General features: G+C 37.5%; 1 protein-coding gene across 1 annotated transcript in view; it reads right to left on the bottom strand.

Annotated features, from left to right (window-relative positions):
• Nucleotides 1-24883, bottom strand: part of GPC5 (glypican 5) — a 746923-nt gene that overhangs the window by 75926 nt on the left and 646114 nt on the right. The window lies entirely within an intron of this gene.

The following is a 24883-nucleotide window of genomic DNA, read 5'->3' as shown; positions in this document are numbered from 1 at the left end:
GTCACACATAGTAAGAAAGATGCCCTAGGGGTAGATGCACCCTGTCCACATTTTTTGGAAAAATTAACTTTAATGATATATTACAACCTGACTTTCAATTAGAGTTTCAAGCTTCTGGGGTTTGACCTTGCTAGTCCTCTCAATCAGCATTCTTCAAAAAAATATAATATAATACTCATGGATTGCAACTATCTTTATTTCAAATATAAAATGCCAGATTAAATAGTAGTCAATGTGATCCAAAAATATATCTCACCTTGGACCTGAGGATATAAGCAGTCAATTCACAGAAAATTACATGCAATTGAACAATAAACACATATAACCAAAAACTCCTTGTACTTGCTAAAACTGAATTGTGAGTATTTGTTCCCAAATAGTTAATTAATGTATTTAACTTTTAATATCAAAACAAGCCAATCCTATAAGTATCAAAACAGAATTTTTTTATGTTGTCCTATTGTCATTTTAATGCAATAAGAAGGCTGATAGCATAGTAAAAGCAAAGAAAACTGTGTTAAAGTAGAATTTTTTAACATTTTATATAATGACCTCCGTTTAAAGATGGACCTATAAAACACGTCTATAAATTTGAAATATTTTCTACTTCATTTTAATAATAAGTGATACAATTGCATTATATAACATATTTATATGTGTGCATACTCAGTCATGCCCAACTCTTTGCAACCCCATGTACTGTAGCCAACCAGGCTCCTCTGTCTATGGAATTTTCCAGGCAAGAATACTGGAGCAGGTAGCCATTTGCTTCTCCAGGGGATCTTCCTGACTTAGGGATCAAACCCACATCTCTTGCATCTCCTGCACTGTCATACAGGATCTTTACCAGTTGAGCCACCGGGGAAGCCACTGGTGAATTATTACTTATAACCAAATATTATAGTACTTTCTATAGATATAGATATTCAAGTAAAAAATAACATTGATTTGTTGTTGTTTAGTCACTAAGTCGTGTCCAACTCTTTGCAATCCCATAGGCTGCAGCACACCAGGCCTCCTTGTCCCTCACTATCTCCCTGACCAAATTTATGTCCATTGAATCGATAATGCAATCCAGTCATCTCATCCTCTGTCACCCTCTTCTACTTCTGCCTTCAATCTTTTCTAGTATCACGGTCTTTTACAATGAGTTGGATGTTCTCATCAGATGGCCAAAGTATTGGAGCTAATATTGATACAATAATATTAACATAAACATCTTATTAGAAATTTGCCTCAAGAAAGAGCTTCATAGTCTGAACTGTGAAGGTATAGATTTCTACTGTTTTAAGTCACTCAGTTTTTAGCAATTAGCTTAGCAGCTCTGGTAAAGTAATGCAGCTGTTATAAAAGTCTTTTTAGTGTAATCATAAAAGTGTTACTTTTAATACTTGTATCTTATGGACCTTACTGAGTTTTTCTGGGAATCTAATATGTGATCATTTGTCTTTCTGTGAAGGTTACACCAGTGCTTGAGAAGAAGGTATGCTCTCTATCATCAGAGTATAAATTTCAACATCCATCCATAATATCTACCTTATTGGTGTATTTTGTAGGTCTCCTATTTCCTTAGATTTAGTCCACTTGATATGTCCTGCACAAACAGCTTATGTCAATGTCTCCTAGCACTACTGTGATTCTACTGGTATCTCCTTTCTGTTGCTGATAGGTTCTGCTTCTTAAGGTGACTGTTGTGTTAAATGAGCTATAAATACTCATACATGTTATGTTTTCATTGTGAATTAAGACATGTGCCATTAAAAGGTGCCCTGCTTTATTAGGTTTAATGCTTTAGCTTTTCAGTTCTACTTTATCTGTTATCAGAATTGTTATCCCTGCTTTCTTGTGTTTTTTAAAGTTTTTTCCCACTTGCCTGTATATTTTTGTTTATCCTTTCTACGGCCACTCCATTCTGAATTACATAGTCATAGGTTTGCCTATTGTATAAAGCATATGGATGAATCTTATACTTTGATTTAAGATGAACCTCTTCTTCCCTTTAGGTGCATTCACATTTTATCTATAACCATTATATCTGGTCTCAAGTCTGTCATTTTTTTTATGATTATCTACATTGTGATATATTTTTATCTGAGATTCATATTTATTACTCTTTCACATGTAATTTTAAATATATATTAATATATATGCACACATATGTATGATGTTTAAAGCATGATTTGCTTTTTGATATTGCTGTTGTAGTGTTTACCTCTATACTTAAACATTTTTAAAATGCCCTTAGTCCCTAGACATTTAAATTTTATAACCCAGTTTAGTTGAAATTACTCTGGGCTGTGTGTCCCCTAATTCTTCGGTTTTTCTTTATGTTTCACAGCCATATATTTTCTTCTTCATCTTTTCCTTTCATCAAGCAATTGTAAAAGGCACATCTTAAATTTATACCCCCTTCCCACTTCCCAGGAAACATGCATCTGAAGACTGCTCTTCAAGTCCCTGCTTGGGATTACATGCTCAAGAGTGTATTTTCAGACTTGTAAGTGACTTTGCCTTTGTGGTGTGGGTCTTATAGAAACTTTAGACCTTGCTGCTGTCTTCCTTCCCTCTTCCCTATAGTTATAATCATCTGCTTTTTCTGCTTTTGCTTGCCACAGAGCCTGGCATTAGGAGGGTTGAGGCGGGAGTGTGAAACATCTCTGGCTGGGATTTCATGTTCTTTTTTATTTATTTTTGTCTCTTTTTTATTTAGAGTTATTTTGATGTTTAGCCATTCTCTGTCTCCAAGTTATGCTGAGGAATGGTTTTGTGTAGCTCTATCTTTATACTTGGTTTCTATTGTTTTTGAGGAGCTATTAGGTAATAGGTCTACAAGCACCTGATTTTAGCCCCCCACCCAACCTCCAGAACTAAGAGGAGATATATTTCTACTATTTAAACTTCTCATTCTATGTTATTTTATTATGGAGGCCTGACCAAATGACTTTAATGGGGATTGAGGTGGCCCTACTGCTTTTACTCAACTGAAGTCTTAGCTAGTTAGCTTCTATAACCTCCCTATAATCAAAATTGATTAAATTTAATAAGTTTATCAAAAACTGTTTTCTGTCTTCCTTTAGGCTAGATTTGAAGAACTTCTAAATCCTCCCTGAGCTTCTGTTTGTTTTTTTTTTTTTTTTTCTCAGCAAATGGAATCTGTATTTAGTCCCATGTAGTTTGTAAGTGTCAGTATTGATTCTCAAAATAGATATCAAAATAGAAGGTAATAGAAGCAATGGATGTGCACAGGTAGTATTAAATGTAAAATAGTGAATGACAGCCCAAAGTCATGGGTCTATATAAGTTCTATTACTGAACAAAATACCAGAAACTTAGAAGCTAGAAACAGCATATACTTACCACCTCAATTTTTGTGGGTCAGGAATTCTGATATAAATTATCTAAGTCTTTGCTCTGGGTCTCTCAAGGCTGTAGTCCAGGTGTTGACTTGGCTGCATTCTCATCTGGTGGCTTGACTGTGGATGAATCTACTTCCAAGCTCCTTGCCATTACTGGCAAATTTTTCTTGCAGCTGTGTGACCAAAATTCCTGGCTTTGCTAACTGTTGGCTAGGGTCCACCTTCTGGGCTTAGAAGTTGCCAAAGTTCCCTGACATGTGGTTCTCTACACAGACATTTCACAGCATGGCTGCTTGCTACTTTAAGGCCAGCATGAAACTCTTTTACCTTAGGGAGAACCCTATTCTATTTCAAGGATTTCACCTTAATCAGGACTTCACATTAAATCAGGCTCATCCAGGTTAATGTTCCTTTTGATCAACTGAATTGGGAATCTCAATTACCTGCAAAATCTCTTCTTATTGACCTGTTCTTTTGGCTGGAAGTAAGACACAAGTTTTACTCAAACTCAAGGGGAGGGGACTATGCAAAAGCCTGATTTACAGAGGGAGGGGAGATTTCTCTTTATGCTGAGTCCAATACAACGGTGGAGTGATTTAACTCAGTTTAATTAGGAATCAGTTATTGATCACTAAACATGCACCAGGTACATTGAGTTTTACTAACCCCAAAATAGATACTTTATTTTATAAATATCCAGTTAAGATATTTTCAGAAAAATAAGAGACCACAAAGCAAGCAGAGAGTTTCATCTAGCAATTAAGGAACACATTCTTGGAGAAGAGGGGACATTAGGCATGTAGAAATGATTCGCATGAGTAAAGAGGAAATAAAATGAAGATCAAGGAAAAGAACAGCAAGAGCACTGGCAGAAAGACACAAAGACCAAGGCATGTCAGGGGCACCAAGAGACGCTCAAAGTTGCCTTAGCATGTACCGCAAAGTGGGTGATGCCCATGTGATTAGTAGGAGGCAGTCATGAGAAGCTTTGCATGTGATTTTCAAGGAACTTAGAGGCTATTCCCTAGGACAGGTAATGAGAGATATTTGAAACATATATATATATATTTTTTTTTTTTTTCTTTAAAAAGAACTTTGGGCAGTGAGGTGGGGGCAGTTTTAAATGTATTAATAACTCTGTTAATAATTTACCTAGGGAAATGATGATGGATAGGGAGACATGAAGACTTACTTTGAGAGAATGTAGGAGCTTAAACCACAATATTTAGTAACTGATTGGAGGCAATGTCATGCAAAGAGAAGAGAAGCAAGAATGATCCTCAGAAATTTAGGTAAGGGTATAGAAGAACCAGGACGTGAGACGTGACAAACTAACACAAGAGGCAAGAATAATTAGTTTGCTGCTACTGCTATAACAAAGTACCACAAAATCATTGCCGAATGAAAATGAACTACATTATACTTCTGAAGGTTTGAAGTCCAACATTTGTCTCATGGGACTAACGTCAAATGTAAAAAAGGACCATATTCCTTTTGGAGGCCCAAAGGAAGAATGACATGACTTTCCCTCTCTCACTTTTAAAAGACTCTGATTACACTGAACCCAACTGGCTTAATTCAGGGTACTCTTCCTACACAAAGGTCAGCTGCTCCGCAACCTTAATTCCTCTATAACTTTAGTTCTCCTTTGTCATACAACTCGGCATACCCATATTGTCTAGGGGTTAGGACATGGATCTCTTTGGGGGACGTTGTTCTGCCTCCCACTTTTGGCTCTCAGACCTCCAGCAATACCCCTCAAACCCACATATGACATATTTTCACCCCATTCCAGTTTCCCAAAAAGTCTCTCATCACATTACAGCATTGATTCAAAGTACAAAGTTCCATCTAAATCCCATCAGCTCAGAAGTCCCAAATTTATCCCCAAATACAATATCAGAACAGCTATGAGGTAATGCTTATAGACATTCTGGTTCAAAAGAAGTGAAAATATAAAGGAAAAAAGGAGTGAGAGGTGCCAAGCAACTTCACAATCCAGAGAGACAAATTCCAGTAGGTTTCAAGACCTGGGAATAATCCTCTGTGTTTTTTGGCTCCTTGGCTCCATACTCTTGAGGGTATGCCCTCAGGGCTCAAGGTTCTGATTCTGGATCACCCTTTCTATTAATATTTCATTAAATATAGCATAAATTTGGTTTCCCAGGTGGCTCAGTGGTAAAGAATCTAACTGCCAATGCAGGAGACACAAGAGACGTAGGTTTGATTCCTGGGTTAGGAAGATCCCCTGGAGCAGGAAATGGAAACCCACTCCAATATCCTTGCCTGGAGAATCCCATGGACAGAGGAGCCTGGCGGGCTACAATCCATGGGGCTGCAAAGAGTTGGATGTGACTGAGCAACTTAGCACACACACACATATCATATATTTATAGTTGAGTAATTAAATCAATCTCTTGCCTCTCTGTAAAATTCAGAACTCTGACAACCTCCCTCCAGTGTGCACTCTGCTTTTTTCAGTCCAAGCTGACAGTGTCTGTTGATACAAAATTCTCAAGAACTTTATATCTCCTCTATATATGATGGAGCCCACTCAATAGACAATAGGCTTGTCCACAGCTATTTCTTAGATCATCCTATCTCTATTTTCTGCTTCGACTGATACGACAGAAGTACTCTATGAGTCAATCTCTTCAAATAGTCTTTTGTACTGTGGAATACTAGGCTGTTCATCTTCCTGAGGGCTTAGCAAAAGTCAGTGCTAACTCTCTAGGACTACATTTTCCTGAAAGCAAATCTCCTAAATGTTGATGTCTTGAAAAATGGATGAGAATATTCCAAATCATCATGCCCTAGTTCCCTTTTTTAAAATAATTCTTCCCCCAGTTTATCTCTTTTCTGTTATATTTTACTAGAAACAGCAAGAAGAAATCAGGTTGACTCTTCAGAACTTCGCTGGGCAATCTTGTCAGCTAAATGTCCCTTTTATAAGTTCTCCTTCCCATATAACTGCAGGAAACAATTCTGCTAAGCCTCTGTCACTATAAAGTGAGGCTCTTCTGTCCTCCAGATTCCAACAGCACTTTGCTTGTTTCCTTCTGAGCCTTCATTTCCAAATCCTTCATGCTTCTTCTGACCATCTGTTCACAACTATGCTATTCTCTAAGATGACATAGATTTTCTCTACCCTCCTTCCCAATTCCTTCTTAGTACTAACACATTTGTAAATATCCATATTTCTACTAACATTCCAGATAATCTAAGCTTATTCTGTTAAGCTCCTCAACATTTTTCTATCCTCTGTGGTAGTGGTGGTTTAGTTGTGACCTCCAGGCTCCTCTGTCCATGAGATTTCCCAGGAAAGAATACTGGAGTGGGCTCCCATTTCCATCTCCAGAGCATCCTCCTGACCCAGGGATCAAACCCGTACCTGATGATTGGCAGGCAGGTTCTTTACCACTGTGCCACGTAAGAAGCCTTTCTACCCTCTGGACATCACCCAATTCCAAAGCATCTTTCACATTTTTAGGTACTTCTATACAGCAAGGCCCTACTTCTGGTTATCAGACTCTGTATTAGTTTTCTAGCTGACATGATATAAATAAACTTGGTGGCCTAAAACAACACAATCACTACTTAATGTATCTTTAGGTCAGAAGTCTAACACAGGGAATTCTGGGTTAAAGCCACGTTGTCAGCAAGGATTCTATTCTTTCTGGGGCATCTAGGGCAGTATCCGTTTCCCTGCTGTTTCTAGCTAGAGGAGCCATGCACATTCTTCGCTCAAGATCCTCTTCAGATATCTGCAGTCACTAACTGAATCCTGACCATTCTTACGTAATGCCATCTCTCTTGGACTCTTTGTTTCTGCTGCCTCTCCCATTTAAAAAAATGTCTGTGATTATATTGAGTCCACTTGGGTAATTTAGGTTAATCTTCCTACTTGAAGGTTAATTGATTAACAACTCAGATTCTAACTGCAACATTAATCTCCTTTGCCATGTAAGCTAACATATTCACATGTTCCAGAGATTAATATGTAGACATCTTGGGAGCTGGGAGCATTATTCTGCCTACCATAAATAGCTTGGGAGAAAGTTGATGAGTTCAGTTTAGGACAGATTGCATAAGAGTTGCATCCAGACCTCCAAATGGCCAAGTCCAGGTGGCAGCTGAATAAACAAGTCTGAATATTTGGCAAGAAGACATGCATAATATATGGATTTTAATGTCTTTCATGCAGTGGTTTTCAGAGTACTTATTTAAAATGAAACTTTCAAGGTCCACTGCAAGACATTCATTTTGAAGAAGGTAAGGTCCAAGAATATGTATTTAGCAGACACCCCAGGTGGTTCCAATTGACGCAGTGCTTGCAATGCAAGAGCCCCAAGTTTGAGCCCTGGGTCAGTCAGGAAGATCCCCTGAAGAAGAGTATGTCTACCCACTCAAATATTCTTGCCTGCAGAATTTCATGGGCAGAGGAGGCTGGCAGGCTACTGTCCAAGAGGTCACAAAGATTCGGACATGACTGAGCAACTAATACTTTTTCACTTCTTTTGGATGATACTTAGTGAAACAGTTTGATTCTATTACCAGCGGTTGGATATGTATGATAAAATAGTGAAGATGGTAAGAAGGTGATCCTGATGAAAATGTTTACTGTACAGTCAGGACCTTGGGCTACCAAAAGGGAAAAAAAGTAATCAAGCACTGTATGACATAGATAACAAAATGTTAAAAGATAAGAAAATACTGCTTTGATTTAAAAAGAATAAAATTGTCTATCTCACATACAGCAACCGAGCTGAAGGGCTTCAGAGGACTTGTGGTATAGAGAAACAGGAAATTGGGGAAAAAATCTAGGCTGCTATATTCTTTTGTAATACTGAAAACTGCAAGCCTTGTGACCTTGGGAAAGTCACTGTTTCTCTCAGTAACATCATTTTTCACATCAATGACATGTCTGTTCTTGGCATATAGAGTTACAAGAATCAAATTACATATAGCATTTGGGAGATGACTGTGAACAACAGTTGCTATATGGATTTACAAAATAAAGATCTGGGGATACTATTACAGAGAAAAAAGAATTGAAGGTAAGAACTCTGGAGTTTGGGTACCAAAACTTGGTAAGTTTAATAAACCCAGTTCATGTCAGACCCTGGATATGTCTTCTTGCTCTGTGAATGTATATTATTCACTTCTATTTTATCCCATTTCTTCTTTCCACTATTAATGCACAAAGGGTTTTAACAAATTGTGTTCTCAAATTTCATCAGGCAATAGATGGTTCTGATTCCCAACTCAGAAAAATCTCATTTTCATTGCATTTAGAATATTTCAAAAGTCTTGCTTTTGTGTAAACAGGAAAAGCATCTTGAGAACTACATCTACAAGTGGGAATATGGAATAGAGAGAATGAGCTAAAGGTTTTGAAACAAAATAAAACATTAATAGAGATAGATACAAGCACATATTGCTGTATACAATAAGCTATTTTTTTTTAAATATGAAAAACTCTAGCCAAAAAAGTGTATATAAACAAATGAGCCATGGTAAAGTAACAGACTTTGAAACAGTCCAGTCTGCTGAAAACATACTAAAGAAAATTTGGACTAGTTGTAATGACATTACTGCATGTGTATTAAAGGAAAAGGTCACTTTGAGAAGCATGTAGCGGGCAAGGAAAGGACAAAATTGATTACATTATAATTACCAACTGTTTCTTTGAAGGAGCAAGTGTTGGAGTTGGTCTTTGAGAGGATATAACCTCTGATTCACCGGTGAACTGGACCCAGACCTCCCAAGGCTCTTGACTCCCTCCTGGTCCTTGGATTGTACATTCCGCCCATTGATTCCATGCTGAGAGTCACTTCAAGGACATAGACTTGAGGGACTAAGGTGTGACTGCGACCAGCGGGGAAGAATATGGGGATGAATCCTGCGAAAGCCTCTGTGTGAAGTTTAGGATTCTGGCAGGCGAGCATGAAGGTGCATGTGTCTCACAGCTGCCCAAGGTAAGCTTCCTAAGTTAGCTGCCCCGGTTATTATAACTGCCGCCTTTAATTTACAGTGCTCAGCCTCTTCTCTGGTCTCTCCTCGCTCCCTGTGTGCTGGGGCCATTTACTGAACTAAGACAAAACCCACTGAAAAATAAAAAAAAAAAAAAAAAAAAAAAAGAGCAATTTAAATTTTCTTTTATTAGAACAATATAATTCAATCTAAGTATTCTTTTGGAGAAGGAAATGGCACCCCACTCCAGTACCCTTGCTGGAGAATCCCGTGGACAGAGGAGCCTGGTGGCCTACAGTCCACGGGGTCACAGAGCCGGACACGACCGAGCGACTGACCCGCAAAGTACTCTTTGGTCGAAAAGTTCCCTAATGACTGATAATTATTATACATGTTTTTAAGTTTTCAATGGTGCCTACAATTCAGAGAGCTATCAAACATTAAATAGAAGCCCCCTCCATGCACACGACTGAGCGATTGACCTGCAAAGTACTCTTTGGTCTAAAAGTTCCCTAACTACTGATAATTTTATGATAAACAATGTCAGATTATATATGTTTTAAGTTTTCAATGGTGCCTAAAATTCAGAGAGCTATCAAACATTAAATAGAAGCCCCCTCCATGAGTGCATGCTAAGTCACTTCAGTTGTGTCCGACCCTTTGTGGCCCTATGGACTGTAGCCCAGCAGGCTCCTCTGTCCACGGGATTCTCCAGGCAAGAATACTGGAGTGGGTTGCCACGCCCTCCTCCAGGGGATCTTCCCCACCCAGGGATCAAACCTGTGTCTCTTATGTCTCCTGCACTGGCAGGAGGATTCTTTACCACGAGGGCCACCTGGGAAACCCCAGAAGCCGCCTAAAACAATATAAATGGTTTTTATGGAAATTGCTCACTAAAAAAAAGTGCCTAATAAAAATCAGCAATTTATTGGCCACAATATTAAACAAAACTCACATAGTAGCAATATTAGCCAAGATTAATTTCTATGACATATGTTTCAACCATTTTAAGACAATCAACTTTAACATACTTTGAATCCCTTTCTTAACACATGTTGACCAGGATTAAGGGGGAAAGGTTGATTCATTTTTATCTTCTTTTTATTACTCTTTATATACCATTGATAGTCAATTCCTGAAATTAATTTCAAACCATTATTGTTATTCACTTCTTTTTAGTAATTTTTACTTTCAGAGATTCATTTTTGTTAGCTCACAGCTGAAGCCCAGCTTTTATCTGTCTTTGTAGATTTCATAGCTGTTCTCACACAGTGGGTCTTAAAGATTTGTGTTTAAGCAAAATTAATTAATAAAGTAGAATTATTCTGATAGGATTTTACATGTCATTCACTACATTTTGAAAAGAAAACACTTATTAATAGCCTAAATATCATATATTATAAATGTTTACAAAAAGTATAAATATCTTGGAGAGTTTTAGATTTGTTTTATTACATGAAAACTTAAGAATAACTTCAAGATAAAATGGCTTCACAATAAAAAGCAGAACAATAAGTAATTCTCTAAATGGATAATGGTGGAGCTGTGTGCATACATAGATATATATATATCTATATTCACACACATATACATAATACATATCTATGTAATAGCAAGGTTACATTACAAAATTACAATAGCAAAATTATCAACATTGACTCCTTATATTTCTCTTGGAGAGGTATAACATAATCAATAAAAATTACTTCTCAATAGGTTTTAGACATGTTTCCAACTTAATTAATAAGCTTGGGAGTTGCTTTGTGTCATATATCCTTTCATGAATTTTCATACTAACTCAACAAGAGAAAATTCTTTGAATAATCACTAGAAACAAGTCATTTACCTTTTTTAGCATAGAGAAAAATTGAGATTGTTGAAATGAACCAAAAAGATTACTAAATACTTGCAGTTGGAAAATCAACATTGCTGATTTTTCTGATTCTATGAGTCTCTGTGTTTTTCATTGTTAACTATTTCACAACTCTGTAAATTCTTTCCATAGAAATGAAAATTATCCAGTGGAGTGCATTTGACTTTGACCCTAGGGATACTGACAATTTTGCACCTATTAAGTAAACTCACTTCAGCATTCTTGACTGCCTTTATGTGCTTACTCTTTGGATTTTCCTTTGAAACAGTTGAAACATCTTGCTGGTTCTCTTATTAATATTAATTAAGGAGTTAAATCATTAACATGCTAATTATACATTTGTATAAGAAATTATTTCTAAAGTATCCTTTGATATTGGATTGACATAGTCTTAAGACAGACTAGGTAAGGTTGATATCAAGATTCTCAAGGTCATTTCTAGGGAAAAAATCACTTTTATGTGAAATGTTTTACCTTATGTTTAACTGTTCTCACTCCCATAACCATAACATTTTAAGCACATTTTATATATTAATCTTTGGATGATCTAAGATCTCAAATATTATTTTATCAGTGATTTCAACTACTTGATTACTTTCACTTATTTAAATCTCCAGGTCAGTATGATCCAATAGCACCATGGAGTTAAGCAATTTAACCAGGTAGCAGTTCAGTTCCTACACCTTATCTTTATCATTACAGAGCATAAGAAACTGTATACGTCAAAGTATAGATACGTGGTGGTGTGATTTTAATTTGAAAATAAATAAAATATCTTACTAAATTTTCTAGAAATAAGTTGTGATTTATTCATTTTCAGGAGGATACCACTGTATAATCAGAATCATCTATATGTGAGCCCAAGAACCTCAAAAGTAGGCAGAGGCTATATTACATCCTTTCACTGTCTGTGTCATGGTTGTATTTTAGGTAAGAATACAGTCAATTGATGCCATTTAAGAGATAAACAATGATATTTACATATTCTTATAAAAGAGAGTTACTAATGTGTAGACAATATTATTGACATTGACTCCTCATAGATATATATTTATTTATACATATAGACACATAGACTTAGGGACTTCCTAGGTGGCTCAGATGGTAAAGAATCTGCCTGCAAGACAGGAGAATCTGGTTTGATCCCTGAGCTGGGAAGATCCCCTGGAGAAGCAAATGGCTACCCATTCCAGTATTCATGCCTGGAGAATCCCATGGACAGAAGAGCCTGGCAGGCTACAGTCCATAGGGTCGCAAAGAGTCAGACTTGATTGAGCAACGAACACTTTCATTTTTTTCTCTTACAGATGTAGACATCTACCTCACATGCTTTTACTTAGATCCACTTAGCCTTTGACTGTGTGGATCACAATAAACTGCTGAAAATTCTGAAAGAGTTGGGAATATCAGACCACCTGATCTGCCTCTTGAGAAACCTGTATGCAGGTCAGGAAGCAACAGTTAGAACTGGACATGGAACAACAGACGGGTTCCAAATAGGAAAAGGAGTACATCAAGGCTGTATATTGTCACCCTGCTTATTTAACTTACATGCAGAGTACATCATGAGAAACACTGGGCTGGAAGAAGCACAAGCTGGAATCAAAATTGCCAGGAGAAATATCAATAACCTCAGATATGCAGATGACACCACCCTTATGGTAGAGAGTGAAGAGGAAGTAAAAAGCCTCTGATGAAATTGAAAGAGGAAAGTGAAAAAGCTGGCTTAAAGCTCAACATTCAGAAAACTAAGATCATGGCATCTGGTCCCATCACTTCATGGGAAATAGATGGGGAAAGAGTGGAAACAGTGTCAGACTTTATTTTTCTGGGCTCCAAAATCACTTCAGATGGTGATTGCAGCCATGAAATTAAAAGACGCTTACTCCTTGGAAGGAAAGTTATGACCAACCTAGATAGCATATTAAAAAGAAGAGACATTACTTTGCCAACAAATGTCCTTCTAGCCAAGGCTCTGGTTTTTCCAGTGGTCGTGTATGGATGTAAGTGTTGGACTGTGAAGAAAGCTGAGCACTGAAACATTGATGCCTTTGAACTGTGGTTTTGGAGAAGACTTGAGAGTCCCTTGGACTGCAAGGAGATCCAACCAGTTCATCCTAAAGGAAATCAGTCCTGGGTGTTCATTGGAAGGACTGATGCTGAAGCTGAAACCCCAATACTTTGGCCCCCTCATGTGAAGAGCTGACTCATTGGAAAAGGCCCTGATGCTGGGAGGGATTGGGGGCAGGAGGAGAAGGGGACGACAGAGGATGAGATGGCTGGATGGCATCACTGACTTGATGGACATGAGTTTCAGTAAACTCCGGGAGTTTACGGAACTGAACTGAATCATTAAGTCTCAATGAAAGTGAAAAAAAAAAAAAAAAAAAAAATCAGGTAAAAATGAATGATAAAACCACATCCTTCTGCATATATTTCAAGTGAGAAGAATGTAAATCTGTTTCCTTGGACAGAGTAGAATTGTGGTTTCCAGTGACTAGAAGCTGATTGCCTTTCAGTTCAGTCGCTCAGTTCTGTCTGACTTTTTGCGACCCCATGAATTGCACCAGGCCTCCCTGTCCATCACCAACTCCTCGAGTATACTCAAACTCATGTCCATCGAGTCAGTGATGCTATCCAGCCATCTCATCTTCTGCTGTCCCCTTCTCCTCCTGCCCCCAATCCCTCCCAGCATCAGGGTCTTTTCCAATGAATCAACACTTTGCATGAGGTGGCCAAAGTATTGGAGTTTCAGCTTCAGCATCAGTCCGTCCAATGAATACCCAGGACTGATCTCCTTTAGAATGGACTGGTTGGATCTTCGTGCCTTTGCAGTGCTTCTATTTTCTGAGGACAGTAGGATACTTGAGTGAATCATGAGCTGGAAACTTGAACAAACTGAGGAAATTGACAAGATACAGCTTGACAGATTTTGTGACATTACAGAAAGATTTTGTGTTATTCAAGGTACATCTACATTTTGCCTGTCTGTTGTGCATGCATGCTAAGTCGCTTCAATTGTGTCCGATTCTTTGCGACCCTATGGACTGTGGCCCACCAGGCTCCTCTGTCCATGGGATTCTCCAGGCAAGAATATTGGAGTGGGTTGCCATTTCCTGAACTGTGTTATTCCACTCCTGTTGGACTTCAAACTCCAACTAGTTTAGAGTCAACAGGGACTAGTACATTGTATTTAATTTAAGTGGCTTTAAAAGCCAGTGTAACTAATTACCTACAAACTCTAACCACTGCTACTATCAACATGAAGAATGTAATAGCCAAAATGTTTTACACATTCAATATGCACTACAAAATTCTGTATATAATTTTTATAGTTTTAATTTAAAAGTATACTGTCAGATATTTCAACTACATTCTAGTAAACTAATAAAAATTCAGATACTGCTTAAAGGAAAAGTAGATTTCCCAAGCAACATATAGATCTGAAAATTAGTGTTTTATTGCATATTTTAATGCTTATTTGATTTTCCAGTTATAAACATTTATGGGATAAAATTTAAAATGGATACTTGTATATTGTTTTATCACATACAATTAAAATTTTAAAATTTCATTACTAAATATAGAAAAGTTAGGTGTAAAGTATGTATTGAGAAACATTTAATAAATGGAATTATATTTTCTCTTTTGAATATTACCTCATTCTAACAACACATAAAAATGTGAATAAGTGTTATTAAGATATCTTTGACATTGAAATAAATATTGACCTTATGATAACATCAAGCAATACATCATGTTACAAAATCAAATGTTATAAGACCACTCTAAATTCTACTACTCAAAAATAATGAGAATTGCTAAACATTAGATAACAGCATTTCAGACATTCTTATATACATATTTAAAGCCCAGAGATAAATCCACATACCTATGGACACGTTATCTTTGACAAAGGAGGCAAGGATATACAATGGAAAAAAGACAAACTCTTTAATAAGTGGTGCTGGGAAAACTGGTCAACCACTTGTAAAAGAATGAAACCAGAACACTTTCTAACACCATACACAAAAATAAACTCAAAATGGATTAAAGATCTAAATATAAGACCAGAAACTATAAAACTCCTAGAGGAGAACATAGGCAAAACACTCTCCGACATAAATCACAGCAAGATCCTCTATGACCCACCTCCCAGAATATTGGAAATAAAAGTAAAACTAAACAAATGGGACCTAATGAAACTTAAGTTTTTGCACAACAAAGGAAACTATAAGCAAGGTGAAAAGACAGCCTTCAGAATGGGAGAAAATAATAGCCATCAAAGAAACAAAGGATTAATCTCAAAAATATACAAGCAACACCTGCAGCTCAACTCCAGAAAAATAAATGACCCAATCAAAAAATGGGCCAAAGAACTAAACAGACATTTCTCCAAAGAAGAAATACAGATGGCTAACAAACACATGAAAAGATGTTCAACATCACTCATTATCAGAGAAATGCAAGTCAAAACCACAATGAGATACCACTACACGCCAGTCAGAATGGCTGCTATCCAATATTCTACAAGCAATAAATGCTGGAGAGGGTGTGGAGAAAAGTGAACCCTCTTACACTGTTGGTGGGAATGCAAACTAGTACAGCCGCTATGGAGAACAATGTAGAGATTCCTTAAAAAACTGGAAATAGAACTGCCATATGACCCAGCAATCCCACTCCTCGGCATACACACTGAGGAAACTAGATCTGAAAGAGACACGTGCACCCCAATGTTCATCGCAGCACTGTTTATAATAGCCAGGACATGGAAGCAACCTAGATGCCCATCAGCAGACGAATGGATAAGCAAGCCATGGTACATATACACCATGAAATATTACTCAGCAATTAAAAAGAATTCATTTGAATCAGTTCTAATGAGATGGATGAAACTGGAGCCCATTATACAGAGTGAAGTAAGCCAGAAAGATAAAGACCAATACAGTATACTAACGCATATACATGGAATTAAAAAAATGGTAATGATAACCCTATATGCAGGACAGAAAAAGAGACACAGATGTATAGAACAGACTTTTGGACTCTGTGGGAGAAGATGAAGGTGGGATGATCTGAGAGAATATCACTGAAACATGTATATTATCAAGGGTGAAACAGATTGCCAGCCCAGGTGGATGCATGAGACAAGTGCTCAGGGCTGGTGCACGGGGAAGACCCAGAGGGATGGGATGGGGAGGGAGGCGGGAGGGGGGATCAGGATGGGGAACACATGTAAATTTATGGCTGATTCATGTCAATGTATGGCAAAAACCACTACAATATTGTAAAGTAATTATCCTCCAACTAATAAAAATAAATGAAAAAAAAAAATTGGATAGTTAACTACTTGGCAGTGTGAATTAAAATGATATACTACAATTATGCATTTTAATTTGTAAAATAAATGTGATGATTCTTGAATGATTCAAAGAAAATAAAAAATTGATGAAATGAAGCTTTACGTCTATTCAGATGAATGCACACAATGTCTTGATGTACAGGATGTACAGAGATCTCTCCCTTCAAAATGATGGAATTTTAAGGAGAAATTAAAAAACAGTATGTTGAAATGGAAGATATCTTTTAAAAACTTTGTACTGTAAAGTAGCTGGTTGTATAAACAATGAGAAAACTCTCATTTGAATATTCCAAATGTTTTAGTTTGCTATTATTCTTATATTGCCATGAGTCTTAGCTTAAATTGCCATAATGAAATACTATACTGGTGGCTTTATTCTCACAGTTCTGGAGGCTAGGAAGTCTAAGGCCAAAGTGCCCACACACCCAGTTCCTGATGAGTGCTCTCTTCCAGGCTTGTAGCCGACTGGTACATCTCACTCAGGTTGTAGGGCAGCTAAAAGCATCACCCTCTCTAAATCTCCTCCTTGTGTCTCTTGATCCAATTAGCGAAGTATCAGGATGGCATTTAGCACTGAGGAAGAAGTGTTATTTGAAAGGCAGTGTTCAAACAGCTTCATTTATATGAATGTGGTTTTCACTGTTGTAGGGGTGTAGAATCAGGGATAGATTCAGGTTTAAATATGTGTACTTTCAATTGAATTCTGGGCATTCCATATTGCAAAGAGTTTAAGATGCCTAAGAGATATGTGGAAAATAACCGAGGCCAAAAAGGAACTGTGAGGTTTAAAAAATGCAAAGAGACAAGAAAATGTTGCTGTCTATGAGGTCAAATAGGGACTTCTCTGTTGGTTCAGACAGTAAAGAATTTGCCTGCAATGCGGAGACCTAGGTTCAATCCCTGTGTTAGGAGAATCCCCTGGAGAAGTAAGTGGAAACCACTCCAGGACTCTTGCCTGGAGAACCCCATGAACAGAGGTGGGCTACCGTCTATGGGCTCGCAAAGAGTCAGACAGGGCTAAATGAATAACACTTCATTTCATGAGGTCAAATAGCAAGTGTAGAGAAAGCAAAATTTTCAAAGGACTGGAATGGTAAAGGATTGAAACCAAAGGTGAGAAAAACACCAGAATTAAAAAAAAAAAAAAATCTGATGTGAGTTAGCCACAGAAGATGTTACGCTTCCTGTTAGGGCAGGACCATACATGAAAATTAATCACTCAGTTGGGTCCGACTGTAACCCCATGGTCTGTCCATGGGATTCTCCAGGCAAGAGTCCTGGAGTGGGTTGCTGTTCCATTCTCCAGGGGATCTTCCCAACCCAGAGACTGGACTCAGGTCTCCTGCATTGCAGGAGCTCTTTACCCTCTGAGCTATCAGGGAAGCCCAGGGCAGTAAGTTGGGTGGCTAAATAGAATGGGAATGCGTGTTACTGAAGATAAGATCAATAAGCTGGAAAGTATAGCTTCCAGATGTTGAATGTATTTTTCACAAAAGCATTAAATTTGCCAACAGTGAGTGCTGGGTGGTGGGGAGGAATGGGGTTCGGATGGCAGGAGGGGCTGGGGGACCACCTGATAGCCTCTAGTCAGAGTTTTCTTTAAATACAGATGTGACTTTCTGGAAAACAAGCAATTTTTGAAAAATAGAGAAACATAGAGCCTCCTGACATGAATTTCACAGAGGTGGTGAAGTATTGATTCTCATGTAGCCATGCAAACGGAGGTGAATGCTAGTCACATCTGGCACATGTGCACAGAGCTTCAGATAATTTAGATGATTCCTTTAATGCCTTTTCCTTAGAGAAAGTGACACAGTGTGAAATCCTGAGGGGCTATTTACCTTTTATATTCCAGATGTTAGAACAGAAAATAATCTGTTCATTCAAAAGGCTTGTTGGATGTCAGCTATTTCTCTTTGCTACTTAGAGGGTTTATTCTTCCTCTCCTGGTCCATAAGAGCTAAAATGTTTCAGACAGTGCAAACCATCAAATATGCTTTCAATAAACCTGAATTTTTGGAAAACTTTCATAATTCATATTATATTTTATTTTCTTAAATGCTCTAAAAATTCCTCCCCCTGTATTTTTTTCTTTCAAATGTATTTTTAAAACATCAGTGGCTTGGTGCTTACACATTTTGCCCTTTGCTGTATTCCTCTTCTCCCTCTTTCTCCAAATAAAACATAACCACAGATGTATAGTCATTTAGGATCAAAACCAAGACTTGACTCCCAGCCAAGACTCATACATCCCTATAACTCTCCCACATCACCTCCAGTCCAAGCAGTTTAAACTTTTTCTTTATTTCCATCTTAGAATACATATACAAATAAACATTTGACCCAATACAGAACCCTGATTTAAAAAGAAGGTGAAAAGTAATTTTAAAACAGCTCAAGACTCTACTTGTATTTTAGTAATATCTGAAAGAGATATATAATACAAAGAACAATCTTTACATTCATCTTCTTTCCTCCTTTATCTTCTTAAATCCCTCTAAGGAACTTCATAACCACTCACAAACTACACACATCATTTCCCTGCTAGAAAAAACTCCCCCAGACCTAACCCAAATGTATCTCTCAGCCTGTATCCCTCCTTCCCTATTGCCTTTCTAGTCCTGACTTCCTCTTACAGTTGCACTGATGTGGCAACACTAAACAGCCAACCATCATCTGGTTTTGGTATCAGGATGATGTTGACCTAATAGAATCATTTCAAAAGTGTTCTTTCCTCTGAAATTTTTTGGAATAATTTCAGGAGGATAGGTGTTAACTCTCTCTGCCTGCTGATAGACTATGAAGTTCTATCAATTTCAGAAGTTATTTGAAGTTCAGATAACTTCACCCATGAAGTTATCTGGTCCTGGACATTTGTTTGTTAGGAGATTTTAACTACTGATTCAATTTCAGTACTGGTAATTGGTCTCTTCACATTTTCTGTCTTCCTGGCTCAGTCCTGGGATATTGTTCCTTTTTAAGAATTTTTCAATTTCTTCTACATTGCCCATTTTATTGGTATGTAGTTGTTCATAATATAATCTTATGATCCTTTGTAATTCTGTGGCATTGAATGCAATTTCTTTTTCATTCTGATTTTATTGAGTTGGGCACTCTTCCCTACTTTTCCTGATGAGCCTGGCTAAATATTTCTTAATTTTGTTTATTTTTTCAAACAACCAGCTTTTATACATGTGATTTTTTTTTTAAATGTTGTGTCTTTAACTAAAACATCTTAAAGTATCACCAAACAGAAGTGAACATTTAATAAACACCCTGCTATTACAGTGATAGAAAATCACCTGAAGGTGGTCATTCTATAAGGTTTTATAAATTTTAACCTTGGTCAAATCAGATCAACACAGGTCTACAAAACTGAACTATATTGCTTTCATTTTTAACAGAATTGCCTCCATTGAATTAAGTGTTGAAGTCATGTCCCAAGTTTTCTTATGAAATAACAGTACAGGAATCATATGAAATCTATTTTGTTACAATAAAAACATATTGAAGAATACTATCACTCAACAGCTCATATATAACATCCAAGGGAAGGCATTATATCTCAATTCAGTACTGGGAAAAGTTTTTCTCCTTCAGAGACAAGCTTCTCCTTTAATTAAGGTGAGAAAATGACAATATCTTCATTTTAACATGACTACTAGGAAACTAAAACTAAGACAATAATTACTATCCAGTTTCTTTTGGAGTGAATACTTTCATTTATCTTTATCTTAGCCTTGGTTTTCTATATATTTATAACTTTCCTGTATTAGTGTTTTATACCTAATTTCATTTACTTTTTTATGCTGTATATTTATGTTATAGTCTTTTATGTTTTATAAAACAATATAGACATTATATAATTCATGAAACATTTAAACCTTGTCTAGGCACAAAACTATTTTTGTTAGAATTGTTTACTTTAGTAAGCAAATATCTGTATGAGTGAATGCAAATTTCATATGCTTTTCCTATATACTTCATATTGAACTACACTTTGTTTATACTTTGGTGTAAGATACAAAATTAACCACATAAAACAGCAGTATCTTATCTAAGGCCACCGAGGAATATTTAATTTTTAATCTCCAATTCCTATATCTGAGAATATAGAAGTACAGACAGAAAACATTAGAAAGTTCATCCTCATCTTGGGTCTTTAGAGTACAACCAAATTCACATATTTTTGTGGAAATAAGTAAACTTCTGATATTCATAAATGACACTTTAAAAATTCATAATTATTTTTAAGTCATTATACCTTACTCTGTTCTGTTCTGTGAATAAGATGAAAGACACTATCTAGTAGGTAAGGTACACAATTACATTAATAATACAGGCATATATAGGATTTTAAGAAAGTGCCATCCAGGAGAACATTACAAGGAGTCATACTACCACCCCAAAGTGAAGGGCAGAGAAGAAAACTTCCTGCAAAGACATGTGTGCAAATTCTGTGGTGTAAGGTGTCATGGGTAATGGGGCACTGTGGGAAGTTGGATATGGTTAGAAGAATTGATCTGATTTGAAGAAAGTGTGCAAGATGGGTACCATTTGGTAGAAGAGCCTGGAAAATAATTTTCTTGTATATCTATGACAAAGGTCTGAGTTTCTATCAAGGATAGGGGAATAAAGACATATTTTCCTTCAAGGAAGTACCAAACACCTTCTTCCAACAACACAAGAGAAGAGTCTACATGTGGACATCACCAGATGGTCAACACCAAAATCAGATTGACTATATTCTTTGCAGCCAAAGATGGAGAAGCTCTATACAATTAGCAAAAACAAAACCGGAAGCAAACTGTGGCTCGGATCATGAACTCCTTATTGCCAAAATCAGACTTAAATTGAAGAAAGTAGGGAAAACCAATAGACCATTCAGATATGACCTAAATCAAATCCCTTATGATTATAATGTGGAAGTGACAAATAGATTAAAGGGATTAGATATGATAGAGTGCCTGAAGAACTATGGACCGAGGTTCCTGACATTGTACAGGAGGTAGAGATCAAGACCATCCACAAGAAAACGAAATGCAAAAAGGTGAAATGGCTGTCTGTGGAGGCCTTACAAATAGCTGAGAAAAGAAGAGAACCTAAAGGCAAAGGAGAAAAGGAAAGATATCCCCATTTGAATGCAGAGTTCCAAAGAAGAGCAAGGAGAGATAAGAAAGCCTTCCTCAGTGATCAATGCAAAGAAATAGAGGAAATGAATAGAATGGGAAAGACTACAGATCTCTTCAAGAAAATTAGAGATACCAAGGGAACATTTTATGCAATAGGCACAATAAAGCAGAAATGGTATGGACCTAACAGAAGCAAAAGATGTTAAGAAGAGGTGGCCAAAAGTCTACAAGCAATAAATGCTGGAGAGGGTGTGGAGAAAAGGGAACCCTCTAAAACTGTTGGTGGGAATGCAAACTAGTACAGCCGCTATGGAGAACAGTGTGGAGATTTCTTAAAAACCTGGAATTAGAACTGCCGTATGACCCAGCAATCCCACTTCTGGGCATACACACCGAGGAAACCAGATCTGAAAGAGACACGTGTACCCCAATGTTCATCGCAGCACTGTTTATAATAGCCAGGACATGGAAGCAATCTAGATGCCCATCAGCAGAAGAATGGATAATGAAGTTGTGGTACATATACACCATGGAATACTACTCAGCCATTAAAAAGACTTCATTTGAATCAATTCTAATGAGATGGAAGAAACTGGAGCCCATCATACAGAGTGAAGTAAGCCAGAAAGATAAAGACCAATACAGTATACTGACACATATACATGGAATTTCGAAAGATGGTAACGATAACCCTATATGCAAAACAGAAAAAGAGACACAGATGTACAGAACAGAATTTTGGACTCTGGGAGAAGGTGAGGGTGGGATGTTTCGAGAGAACAGCATCGAAACATGTATATTATCTAGGGTGAAACAGATCACCAGCCCAGGCTGGATACATGAGTCAAGTGCTCGGGCCTGGTGCACTGGGAAGACCCAGAGAAATCGGGTGGAGAGGGAGGTGGGAGGGGGGATCGGGATGGGGAATACATGTAAATCCATGGCTGATTCATGTCATGTATGGCAACAACCACTACAATATTGTAAAGTAATTAGCCTCCAACTAATAAAAATAAATGGAAAAAAAAAAAAAAAGAAGAGGTGGCAAGAATACACAGAAGAACTATACAAAAAAGAACTTCATGACCCAGATAAACATGATGGTGTGATCACTCACCTAGAGCCAGACATCCTGGAATGCGAAGTCAAGTGGACTTTAGGACACATCACTACGAACAAAGCTAGTGGAGGGAATGGAATTCCAGTTGAGCCATTTCAAATTCTAAATGGTGATACTGTGAAAGTGCTACACTCAATATGTCAGCAAATTTGGAAAACTCAGCAGTGGCCACAGGATTGGAAACGGTCAGTTTTCATTCCAATGACAAAGAAGGGCAATGCCAAAGAATGTTCAAACTACCACACAACTGCACTCATTTCACACGCTAGTAAAGTAATGCTCAAAATTCTCCAAGCCAGGCTTCAACAGTATGTGTGACATGCAGAGGTTATGCAGATGACACCACTTTTATGGCAGAAAGTGAAGAACTAAAGAACCTCTTGATCAAAGTGAAGGAGGAAAGTAAAAATGTTGGCTTAAAACAATATTCAGAAAACTAAGATCATTCATCAAACCAAGGATTTCCGGTTGATTGAATCTACAGATGCAGAAGCACAGATATGTAAGGGCAAAGGCTGACTATAAAGAACTTGAGCATCCATGGGTCCTGGTATCTGTGGGTGTCATGGAATCAATCCACTGTAGATGCAGAAGAATTACTGTACTTTGTGAGGTAGAAGAGATACCAAACCTGAATAAGAGTGGCACCAGGAAGATTAGTGATGATGATAATCAAAGTCCCAAACACTGCCAAGGCAATGGGCATGAAAATCAAAGGTTATAAATGGAGACGAAAGAAAAACAATCATCAGAATTTGAGTAAAGTTATCTAGAAAGAATAATATGGATTGGATTATTGGTGATTCACTGAGATAAGAAACTTAAAATGGGCAAAGCTTTGGAGGATTAAAGGATTTCACTTGGGGGTTCTTTGAGTTAGAGTTCTTTGGGGGAAGTGAAGTGAAGGGAAGTGAAAGCTGGTCAGTCATGTCCAACTGTTTGCAACTCCATGGACTATACAGTCCATGGAATTCTCCAGGCCAGAATACTGGAGAGGGTAGCCTTTCCCTTCTCCAGGGGATCTTCCCAACCCAGGGGTTGAACCCAGGTCTCCTGCATTGCAGGAGGATTCTTTACCAGCTGAGCCACAGGGGAAGCCCAAGAATACTGGAGCAGGCAGCCTATCCCTTCTCCAGTGGATCTTCCTGACCCAGGAATCGAACTGGAGTCTCCTGCATTGCAGGAGTTTGAGGGATGAATAACATATTGAATTTAAGGTTTTAGCAACCAATTATGTATGCAGGTCTAAAACTGAGCAAAGAGCTAGGGGTAAAGTCTTCAATGTTATTAGTTTTACTGGGAGTTGTTGTCGGATAAGAATGAGATTATCCAGCCAGCATGTACAGAGGAGAGAAAACGGAATTGAGGGCAGAATCCTATGGAGTACTAGGGTGAGGGTAGAAAAAGAAAATACCAAAAGAGCCTGATAAATATCTGCAAATGAAACAGTGTGTAAAACATTGACCAGCATAAACTGGTTTTGCTTCCATAAAACAGGTTGTTGATTAATCAAACCTGGAGCTATTTTACAGAGACAGCATTGCTGCATGTGCAGGATGGGAACTCAGGTCTCACGGACCCCTGAACTAAGAATCTTCAGTCTACAGAAGTCTAAGAATAGAAGTGTTGCCTCTGGAGACCTTTATTAAGTGAGAAGTTCTTCCATTAGGAAAATCTGACTTCCAACAGCACGAGTAGCTTATATGGACGGACTCAAGACTAGCTAATAGGTTTCCAAGTTTGAAATTCACCCCAAACCCTGGGTTAGAAGGACATATTTGAAAACTGCTTCCTGTCCTGCCTCCTTGCCAGTTGATCTCACTATAAAGTCTCCTTTCACAAAAGCTAGTGCTGCAGTATTAGGTTCTACGTATCGGGCAGCCAGCCTTTGCCCAGTAACACAGAGAAGTACGAAGAAAGTTAGGGAAAAGCTAAGGGTTAGAAAAGGTTATTTGTTTGTTTGAGTTTTGATTCATACTATCAAATTCTGCAGGCAAAAGAGCTTAATTTAAAATGGAAAATACCAAATGGATTAAAAAACCCAGGGGTTATTGGTGGCCTGGTAAA

This window comes from Muntiacus reevesi, chromosome 11 (assembly GCF_963930625.1).
Source record: "Muntiacus reevesi chromosome 11, mMunRee1.1, whole genome shotgun sequence".
Lineage (NCBI taxonomy): Eukaryota > Metazoa > Chordata > Mammalia > Artiodactyla > Cervidae > Muntiacus > Muntiacus reevesi.
Note: the sequence above shows the minus strand (reverse complement) of the source record. Positions and strands in the feature narration are given on the sequence as shown.